Genomic DNA, 12,312 nt, shown 5'->3' on the forward strand with positions numbered 1-12,312 from the left:
AACACCAACACTTTGGCACATTGAAGCTGATCAAATAAGTTGTCAATCCTTGGCAATGGATACTTGTTCTTGATGGTGACTTTGTTCAACTACCGATAATCTGTTCACATCCTCATCGATCTGTCCTTCTTCTTTGCAAACAACACGGTCACACCCCAGGGCGAGATACTAGGTCTAATAAATCCATTATCAAGCAAATCTTGCAACTGCTACTTCAATTCTTTCAACAGCGGTATGGCAGAATGGAAATGGGTTGAGTGCTCGGAGCCAAATCAATACAAAAGTCGATATCTCTGTTGGGTGGTATCCCCGGATGGTCTGCAGGAAACACCTCTGGAAACTCACGAACAAAACACAGAATCCATGGAAGGAACCTCTGCGTTAGAATTTTACGGACATAAGTCAAATAAGCTAGACACCCATTCTCGACCATATGTTGCACCTTCACATCAGATATAACACTGCTGGTAGAATGGCCAGGAGTCCCTCTCTACTCTAATCGAGGCAACCCCAATAAGGCTAAGGTCACCGTCTTAGCGTGATAATCTAATATAGCATGATAAGGTGACAACCAATCCATACCCAAAATGGCATCAAAATCAACCATATCAAGAAGTAAGAGATCTACGATAGTCTCAAGACCTCCAACGATAAACACACATGAATGATAGACACGATCTACCACAATAGAATATCCTACAGGGGTGGACACATACACGGGAGAACTCAAAGAATCACGAGGCACAACCAAATATGAAGCAAAATAAGATGACACATAGGAATAAGTAGAACCCTGATCAAATAGAACTGAGGCATTTGTACTACAAACTGAAACTGTACATGTGATTAGGGTTGCTTATCGGGCAGATTGGGCAGTTATTTACTCTTAACGGTTTGGCTTATCGATTATCAATTTTTAAATGTATTAATCCGCTAGCCACCCGATAAAATATCGGGTGGATTGGTATCGATTTAGCTATTATCGGGCGGTTATTGGTTTAGTTTTAGTTGATTGAAACTTAACATACTTCCAATTATCGGCATAAGTTTTCATTCCCGTGAAAAAATATTTTCCACGGAAAAATAATTCCTAATAAATGGTCAAGTCAACTATTCGTTAAAGATGGGAACGTTGTTGCCAAGCCGTGTAACACAACTAGTATTTGCCCACTATCTGGATATTTGGGCCTTATATGCAAACAATTTGGGTTTATGCTGTTGTCAGATATTTTTCTTGCTTACTGGATAACAATAGTGTCTCATACTCAAGATTGTTTCAGACTCAATGGCTAATTAGATACTTCTAAGCAATCAGTACAATTCATTTTGCACTTCGCACAATTATCTAGAACAGTAATATGAATAAAAATAAATTATATGTATATGTATATATATATATATATTCTTAACGGATTAACGGATTATCCGCTAAGAAAATTGAATAACCCGCCCCAAACCAATAAGCCGTTAACAAAAAAAATCAATTCATTCCCCGTCCGTTAAAACGTTAACCTGATACCAGTAAGCCATTAAGCTTTGGTTTCGGTTCGGTTTTCAGTTTTGATTCAGTCTTGAACACCCCTACCTTTGATAACCGCATCAGATAATCAGCCTCAGGCCTGGTTGGAAAAGCATAGCATTGGGTTTGGGCCCCACCACTCTGAACCATATCTCTAGGACGGCCTCCTGCTGGCTGGCCTCCACCTCTAGCGGCATGGCCTCCATCTTTAATGGCCTGACATCCACCTCTAGCAGCCTGATCTCTACCTATGGGTCCTTGACCCCTACCTCTAGTTGGCTGAGTGGGAGGTGATGCAACCGGTGCCTAAATCATGGCACGAGAACTCTGCTTTGGTGTACCGCCCAATAATCTTGGACAGGTCCTCCTGATATGTCCAAAACCACCATACTCAAAACATCCATCCTGGTGTTGTGGCTACTGAAATTGAGACTGACCCGGACGGGCTTGTTGACCACATCAATAATTTTGAATAGGAGGTGCACTGATAGGAGCTGGCGGTGCACTATAGGTTGGCTGCCCAAAATGAGGCACATAAGGGCCACGCCTCCCTAAAGCACTGTGGGATGCCTAAAGTGCTAACTGATATGGCCTGGTAGGATGTCCTCTACCAAAAGTACCCCTGCCTCCAGACGAGGCACTACTGAATCCACCAGAATGACGAGGTCTCTCGTCAGATCCCTGACCACTCCCCTGAGCTAGTACCATCTCGACTCGCTTGGAAACATTGGTTGCCGCCTGGAAAGAAATCTCACTCCCAGTCTCCTTATCCATCTACAATTTGATAGGCTGAGCAAGCCCCTCAATAAACCTCCTTACCCTCTCTCTCTCTCTCTCTCTCTCTCTCTCTTTCTCTCTCTCTCTCGGTAGGAAGCAGAAGAATAACATAATGGGCCAGATCCACAAATCGAGTCTCGTATTGAGTGACAGTCATAAAACCCTATTGTAGACGCTCGAACTGCCTCCGATAGTCCTCTCTCTTAGTGATAAAAAGGAACTTCTCAAGAAATAGCTGAGAGAACTGGTCCCAAGTGAAGCAGGTGACCTAGCTGGTCTGGTCAACATTGGTTTCCACTATCCCAATGTTCCGTAGCACCTCATGATAGCTGTCTAGATAGTCCTAGGGATCCTCTGAAGATGCACCACTAAAGTAAATTGGGAAAAGCTTGGTAAACCTATCCAATCTCCACAAAGCCTTAGAAGATATAATCGATGCATCACTGGTCTGTGCCGTAACACCCGACTGAACTACCCCAACTTAATAGGCTACTGGAGTTTGAAATTGGGGAGCCATCTGCTCCGAAGTGTAAGTAGTGGGAGTCTGTGCACCTCCCCCAGCCTAAGAGATGTTGGTGCTACAGGAAATGTTCCGGTCTGGTCCACACTCTCCATAAGGCCCAGTAGACGGACCAAAGCATCCTCAAGTACCGGGGTGGCGATGAACCCCTCTAGGACCTGAGCTAGTCCTGCTGGAACGGTCTGGGCTGGAGCCTCCTCATCAAACTCCACCTGAGGCTCCGCCGCTGGTGCTGCTACTCGAGCTCAAGGCTGAGCACTACCCCTGCCCCGGCCTCTGGCACGACCTTCGCCTCTGCCCCTAGTAGGAGCTGTTGTTGAGGGCTCTGGTTGTTGCTCAACTGAAGATGCGGTACGCGTTCTTGTTGATACCCAATTTTTCCCTATATATTTTCAATATGCAAAATACCTTCAAAATAATATATATATATATATATATATATATATAAGCATGTCCCAAGGTTTTATTATTTTTCCATAATTTTAAAGGTTTAAATTGATTTATTTTCTCCCTTTCTATCCATAAAATCCTCAATAATTATTTCCAAAATTATTATTTTGATAATTCATCTATTGTATTTCTATATTTATGCCAAAATATGGCTAAATTAATTTTTACATATTTTTATAATTACATTTGGTATTTTTAAAGCTAAATTGCACATAATTGCAATATTAGCCCTTTTAAGATTTAATTACGTTTTATACGCATAAAATTGGATACTGTACTTTTAAATTGCTAATTATGTGTTATAAATCATTTTAGCACTTTAAATTATTTTTCAGAAAATTATTTACTATTTTTTATAAATCAAATAGGGAAAATGGCTATTTAAAATATAGCCAAATTGGCTTTCAATTGTAGCCCAAATCATGAGCCCAATTCCCAACCCAATTTCAAATTAAAACCCGGCCCACACCCTTTTAACCCTTATCCAAAACTCGAAACCCCACCTACCTATTTAATCTCGACTGTTGATCTCCCAAATCAACGGTCCCTATTATTCCCTTCCACTTTTAACCTGAACGACCCCCTTAACCTAATTCATTCTTACTAAACCGCTGCTAGAATCCCCTTTCCTATCCAATTCTCTCTGAAACCTAAACCTAACCCTAGCCACCGCCACCCAAACCAGCCCTAATCCCTTCAATCCTCACTCAATCCATGGATTCCCATGGCTGTTTGAGACGTATACTTGTCTCCTACGTCTCCTGGTTGCTCGTTTTTGTGATTTCGTGAAAATATCTCAAAGAGATCTAGTCCAGATCTTGTTCAATTCCTATCCATGGTCTTTTATGCCATTTTCTGGCCATCCATGGCTGTTCGAGTTAGATTATGACTTTTCCGGCCAAAACCGGTAACATTTTAAAGTCCTCTCATCTTCTTTGGGTTCTCTGAAACCCTAACTCTTGAGATTTTTCACTTTTCTTTAAATTTGTCTTAAATCTTGGTGTATCCATGAGTTTTTAACCGTTTATTTCTTCGTCTCTGCTATTTTCAAAAAAACCTAGCTATAAATCCTCCGATCTTTTTAGATCTGTGATAGATCTATGTTTTTTTTAAGGTTTTCACCTGTTTTTCTCAAAATATTTCTCCGATTTCAAACAATTTCTTCATTTTCTAGACTAGGGTTTCAAAACCCTTTTTGCAAAAAACGATTTCTTTTTTATTTTAGCAATTACTTTGATTTTTAGCATGTTTAAACATCACCTGAGTCATTCCTTTTTGCTCGATTCATTTTTGTCAAGAAACCCTAATACTTCTGGGTTCGATTCGAAGTTTGAGTCTGTTTGCATAACTATCATGAACATTCTAGGCTTCATATGTGTTCTATAAGCTCTTGTGCTTCCTGCTCTAATTTGTTCTTAAGGTTTCTTTGATTTTGTCCAAACACGTGTTATTTATCGTTTAATAGGTCCAATTATTTGTTTTATTGATTGTTCACATAATTTATGTTGATTTGGTGTAATCTCCTTAAACCTACATCTGTGATTTTGTGTATTTTTCTTGTAATTATGTACTGATTTTTCGAAATTACTTCCTTATTTTTTACACTTTCCTTAGTTAGTGTTGATTCCCTGTGATTTTCCATCACATCCATGATTCTTTGAACTGACTTTCAAAATTGAAAATGTGCTCTACCTAATTCGATGCCCAATATGCTGTTAATATACTTTCCTTACTTGAAAATATTTCGTACTTAGTCCTTATTACATGCTACATGCTTTTACTACTCCTATTATGGTAAAATCAGTTCTTTTCCCTGATTGATACAAATTGTACATGTTTGAACTATGACTCCCTAATTGAAGGGAGTCCGGGCCTTTAATTGATTCTGATTTGTATTATTTCTATAATTATGCTAAGTCAGTACTTATTACCTTATTTTCCTGCCTGCTCTCAAACTATAAATACTCTACCCTCTCTTTAGCATAAGGCATGAACAATTAGTTCAGAACACACACATATACACTCAAACTCTCTCTTTTTTCTCTACTACTTGTGCTACTACTTGTCTAGCCGGCTGAAAGCCAAGGCTAGATTGTGGAACTCAACTTGCTTTACTTTTTTGCACTTTATTTCCTTAACTGGTATGTTCCTAGTTCAATTCTGAAACTCAATTCTATGTGCTCTATTGTTTGGCAATCCCTGTCTCTTTCTGCATTGACCTAATGACTCATGTTGTTTAATTGCACTTCTTGTTTACTACTTTATTCATCATGCTTAAGTTCTGCCCTCTCTTGTTCAAATGTAATCAGCATGTCTACTTGAGTTCCTGTTTATGTCTCTCAACTAGTATGCCTCATAATGTACTTGATTAACACTAAGTCATGACTAATTATGTGTAATAGACCCCTACATGACTACTCCCATACCATGTCCCTATGTCTTGTTACTATTCTAATTTCAAGCATGATTCCTTGTTAACTCTTTGAAGTTGTAGTTTGTAGGCCAATCAGTTGCTACTTGTTTTTGTGCTTGCTGGTCTAAATGTTTCTCTTCTCATCCATGTTTTATGTGTTTCTGATTTGGGCCCTCTATGTCCCCAACCCCTTGCTCCCCTGCTTGTGACTGTTGAAATTGTACTATCCTTCGAACTTGCTTTGTGTGTGATGTGTTGTTCCAAGTTATTGTTGCTCCTATTCCCTTCTCCTTTTTTTTCAAAACTATTCTGTTGTTTTGCAAACTTATTTCAAACATGTTGTTTCAAAACTGTTTTCCAACTCAACTCTTTTAAATCTATGTCAAGCACTCTCACATATATTCTTAGACCACTAGGTTCTGCCCCTTTTGTGTGAGCCTTGCCTTGGGACCCTTGAGCTCCCTCTGAACTTGGACACATAAAAGCTGGCCTTTTCACACTGCACTTACTCTGTCTTGGTTATGCAATCTGGGTGTGAGTACTGTCCGGGATCCCTTGAGGTCCTTAGGAACTCTTACACACCTAGATATGAGGAAAAACTATGAAACAACCTTGTCACTTGAGGTGATTGATTACATAACTCAGAGAGGAAGTCCTAATCAGGCTTCCTATAGTGTAACTTCTTATTTTCATTGCTACTTATGTAATTCATTTCAAGGTTGGTTTGTAATGACTTGTTGTAAACAAGTATTGGGGTTGGCTAGTGAAAAAGGGATGGGGTAAATATGCATACTATAGTTGTTAACGGGTATAAATATGTTGTTAGGTTTATATTCCTAATTGCGCAATAAAAATCATGCTTAAGGTTCACACATGCATTAGAAATCATGCTATTAGGACCCATGTTTCTTGCTTCAGCATCTCATCCATAACTAATCCATATTTTATGTCTATCACTTAGAAATCCTGCTCCTAGGACAATAATAACATTGGCATAAAAGTTGTTACTCTTGAAGTCATATTTCAATAATTCTACAAATTTTGTGCGCATTTAGAAATTATGCCTTAGGGGTTCTGTTTTTTTTTACAATCACGTCATTTGCATGTGCATATTAGATATCATGTCCTAGGATCCTATTTGCATTTTTTGTTTAAGACGCCTAGTTAATTACTGATTCATGAAAAGGTAATAAAAATAATCTCACATCGTGATGTTTTCTGAATAAAATTGGTAATAATCTCTGCATTCGTATCAATTAAAACATCATGCTCTTAGGTAAAAACCATCTCCAAACTATTTTAATAATTCTAGATAACTGCTGCATATTGCTTTACGCCTAAGCAAGCCTTAGGTAATTGCTTAAATAAAAACAGAATTGTCCTTAATTGCCAACATGCTAAAATTAGTAGGCAAGCATGATTTAGACTTCTTTTCTGAGTCATGCAATAAATCTGGTTCTGTTGTTATCACTTAGATACTATGTTTTAGAATTCTGAATTCAGGCCTTATTTGTGTATGAGTCATGTTGTTCATATGCACTGTATGTGGAGGTATATTTGAGCCTTTCGTTTGTCTTCCATGCTCTCTTTAAATGCAGTTCTATGTGTCCTTGTTTGTCGCCTAGCATTTTGCCTTTAAACCTTAGGGTCTGCCTAGAACCTCCCTCATAGGATAGAAGTCTTAAATTCCTCCAGGATTGATAGGAAGGGACGTGTAACAACATGCAATAGGGGTCAGGACTAACCCTCACTTTAATTACCTTCACGGGGCGGGAAATGGTAGATATGGATATGATGAATGGTACGTTAATACCACGTGTATCCCCTCTTTAAGGAGTATCATACCGGGTATTGCATTGATGTGATCCATATTATAAACAAACCTAGGACACCCCCTTTACATTCATAAGCATGCTTTAGATTATAATTATTTTCAAAATTTCGCCTTTCATTAATCGTTTTCAAACACTTGTGTATTTAAACTTAAATCCCCTACTATTTGAGTCATACTTGTTTATTTGTTAATTGCACAAATTCACAAAAACTGTCTGGCCGGGAACCACACTAGTGGATCCTGAGGGGTGCCTAACATCTTCCCCTTAGGATAATTTCAAGCTCTTACCCTATCTCTGGTTACCAAACGTAGTTATAGATGAACCCTATAGGTATCCTAACGCACCTTAAATCATTAGGTGACAACTCTTCAAAATTGCAAAACCCATTTCCCAAAAGGAAAGAGTTGTCCCAACCAAATGTCATGAACCCGATTTTGTGGAAGGAAAAAGGGGGCGCGACAGTTCTCACCATCTGCGAGAGAACATAATAGAAGAGATCAATCAGCAATGATAGAATAAAATTGCACGACGGAGAAGAATACAAGTGAAATTGTTCCTAACTCCATAGCCTCTAGAATATAAGTACAAACGTCTCTATACCTATCCTCCAAACTCTACTAAGTTTGCTCGTGACTCGTGAGACCTATGTAACCTAGTGCTCTGATACCAACTTATCACGACCCATAATTTTCACCATCAGGACCATGATGGTGCCTAATATTTCACTTGCTAGGCAAGACAACGTTAGAACATATTATCCATTTTTAACAGTTGAATTAAATAACGAGAGATAACTGAAATAACTGAAATATTAATGCAGAAGATAAAACTGCCGAATGTTTAGTACAATCCCTGATTATGGTGTCACAAGTGCACGAGTTGCTAGAATATTACATACAAAGGTATGAAATAACATAAAGTTGTTCGAAAAGAAGATACACAGCTAAATAAGAACAAGAAGGTGATTTCAGGAGCTGCGAGCGCTGAGCAGTTGTACCTCAAGTCTCCGTAAGCTGTCTGATCCGAGCTCTCTAGTAGCTACGGTTGGGACCGACTCCAAAATCTATACAATGTGCAGAGTGTAGTATCAGTACAACGACCCTATGTACTGGTAAGTATTGAGCTTAACCTCGACGAAGTAGTGATGAGGCTAAGGCGAGTTACCTATACTATAACCTGTACGCAGTATATAATAATGATACAATAATGGAAATACTGAACAGAACTTAAACAGCCAACAAAAATTAATAACCACAGCCTCGAAAATACACCAGTGTCATCCAGAATTATCAATCTTTACCATTTCAAATAATAATACCGAGTAACAACGCAACTCAGGGAATGGAAACATATAGGTTATTGTGACGCACAACCCGATCTCACCAGACAATACAAAATCCTTCCTTATTCTACCGTAGCAATATCAATAACAGTAAATATTATATATATTTGTTGTGGCGTGCAACCCGATCACACCATATATTAATATTAATAATTCACCATTCTTTCACCATGTCAATCCACCCTTATTTTACCTATTGCGGTGTGCAACCTGATCCCACCGTATAAACATATTTACCCTTATTCCACCATATTAATCCTCCCTTATTACGCCTGTTACGGCGTGCAACCCGATCCCACCATATCAATACCAAAAACTCAATGTACACAGTCAAATCAACAATCTAAATCACAAGGCCTTTACGATGAATAAATACCAAACTGAACCAAGAAAAGGAAACCTTGTTCCATATAAAATCTACACAAATAATACTGCTCAGCAAGACCAACCCAGCAATTTACAATTAGAAGGTACAAACAAGTCAAATTAAGCAAATAACAGGGATTAGGGAACTATGAAAAGAGTTAACATGGTTAACACAAGAAGATATTGATTAACACGTAGCAGTTAAGCATGAAAAACATTTAGAGCATGTAACAATTAAGATATAGAAGGAAACAGTTAAGGAAAAACAGTAATTCAGGGAAGATAGATAATTTGGCGACGTATAAGCACTCATCACCTCGCATATACGCCGCTCACATGGATTTCACATATCATATAGTATGAGGGTTCCTAATTCCCTCAAGTCAAGGTTAGACACAATACTTACCTCTCTCCAAGGATCACTCGAAGCTCAACCATGGCTTTGCCTTTCAACTAGCCTCCGAACCAACAATATCTAGCAAATTACCAACCAAACAGTTCAAAATTAGCCTTAGGAATCACCCAAGATAACCAAATTTCGATTTAGGTCATTATTGAAGTCAACAAAAGTCAACACCCGCTGCTTGGTCCAAATCCAAAATTCAGATCAAAATCCGATTACCCATTCGCCCCGAGCCCGGGTATACAATTGATTTTGGAATCCGACCTCAATTTGAGGTCTAAATTCTCAAATTTCGAAATCCCTAGTTTCTATCCAAAAATCCCTAATTCCACCTTGAAAACCTTAGATCTTAGGTTAAAGATTTGTGAAATGTAATGGAAGATTGAAAGAAAATGAGTTAGAATCACTTACCAATGCTTTGGGGAAGAAAAGGTTTTTGAAAAATCGCCTAGAGAGTTTTTTGTTTTGAAAGTTTTGAGAAATGAGTAAAAATCCCGTCTAAATTAAGTTTTACACAGCTGCAGATGTCGCAAATGTAACCAGGGGTTCGCAATTGCGAGAAACACTTCGCAAATGCGAAGCTTTCCCCAACCCTGATGTCTTCGCAAATGCGAACAGTTGTTCGCAAATGCAACCTGAGTTAATCGCAATTGCGAAGGTCCCCTCCCAGCCCCACTGCTCGCAAATGCGATGATCTTCACAAATACGAGGCTCGCATTTGTATGCCAGACCTCGCATATGCGAAGTCTGCAGACCTAAAGCACACCAGCTATGATTTCTAAGTCCAAAACAATCCGTAGCCTATCTAAAATTCACCCGAACCCTCGGGGCTCCAAACCAAATATGCACACAAGTCTTAAAACATCATACGAACTTGTTCGTGCGATCAAATCACCAAAATAATGTCTAGAACTATGACATTAGCACCAAATCAAATGAAATTTTCAAGAAAACTTTCAATCATCTATTTTCACAACCGGACGTCCGAATCACGTCAAACCAACTCCGTTTCTCACCAAATTTCACAGACAAATTATAAATAATGTATTGGACCTATATAGGGTGAATCAAAATGCGGACCCGATATCCAAAAAGTCAAACCTTGGTCAAACATCTCCATTTCATTAAGTCTTTAACTTTCAAATTTCGACAAAGTCCAATATCTCGGCTAGGGACTTTTGATTTCGATTCCGGGCATATGCTCAAGTCCCAAATCACGACACGGACCTACCGGGACCGTCAAAATGCGAATTCGGATCCGTTTACCAAAAATATTGATCGAAATCAACTCAAATAAAGCTTTTAGGCAAAATTTCTTATTGTCATCAACTTTTAACATAAAAACTTTCCGAAAACATATTCGGACTGCGCGCACAAATCGAGGAGGATAAAAATAAAATTTTTAAGACTTAAAAGCATAAAATTGAGTTCTAAAACACAAGATGACCTTTCGAGTCATCACAACAACAAGAACTGGATCTTCATAACCAACAATGTCAAACACTAGAGCAACTGGTAGTAATTCGAAGTCTTCCTAGTATTACATTAGTACGACTCACTTCCTTTTTAGATTTTTTCATTTAATTTAAATAAGACTCCAAATCGGCCTTAGTTTATCCATATATATTAATTATACTAAGTGTAAATATTTGATGCGTATAAATTTTTATTGGCGATGATGACTAATCATGTTTGTAAAGATTTGTGATTGAGTAGTCAAAAGAACACATTTGAATTGATTTAGAATATTTTTTTTTTTGAGAATTGGGAGGATTACTATCAATAATTTTTACTAATAAAAAGGACCACGTATGCAAAAGTCAGGCCTTGTTAGCAAATCAAGAGTAAAAAGCTTAAATTATAATTGGGATTACATAACTATATTCTTTCTTACTGATCCGACAGCAAATAACTATCTAATCACAAAATATTACCTTTTTATCCAAGTCAATAGTGCCCAAATTCATTTGAATAATTTTGTACAAACTTTCTCTTCCCCCCCCCTCCCCCCCTCATTTCTTCTAGCTCTATACAACAACAGTCCGTGAAATTTCATAAGTGGGGTCTGGGGAGGGTAATTTCATAAATGGGGTCTAGGGAAGGTAGTGTGTACGTAGACCTTACCCCTACTCTGGGGAATATAGAGGTTGTTTTCGATAAATTCTCGGCACAATAAGATGAATTTATCTAGGCCTAACTATACATGATTTACAAAAACATGAAAAAACTTACCTGAAAGATCCTCAAAAGATATAGAATACACGTGCAACACACATGCAATATACAAGTTCATAAACTATTTATAAAAAAGCAGGAAAGAAAAATACCTAATCGATGCATCAACAATATCTAATGTCTATGTGGAATAAGGAACTAATTGGTACTTAATTAGTTTAATATCTTCATTTATCTATGCCTAACTATACATGATTGGATACATTAATTACACGAGGTATTTAAACACAGTAATTCCATATATCACTTATAGGAATTACCACATATCCCACGTATTTACGGCATCATGTTGTATTATCATTCATTTAGATGTGTATAGCATTTTTTTGTTAAGGAACGAAACTTTTTTCCACTTAAGTACTCGTATCGCAAATTTTCAATATATTGTCTCCAACAATATCCTTTACGATAATTTCATAAAATTTTATAATTGTAGTTCGCTTACATACTAA

The sequence above is a fragment of the Nicotiana sylvestris genome, chromosome 7, assembly GCF_000393655.2.
Source record: "Nicotiana sylvestris chromosome 7, ASM39365v2, whole genome shotgun sequence".
NCBI classification, from domain to species: Eukaryota; Viridiplantae; Streptophyta; class Magnoliopsida; order Solanales; family Solanaceae; genus Nicotiana; species Nicotiana sylvestris.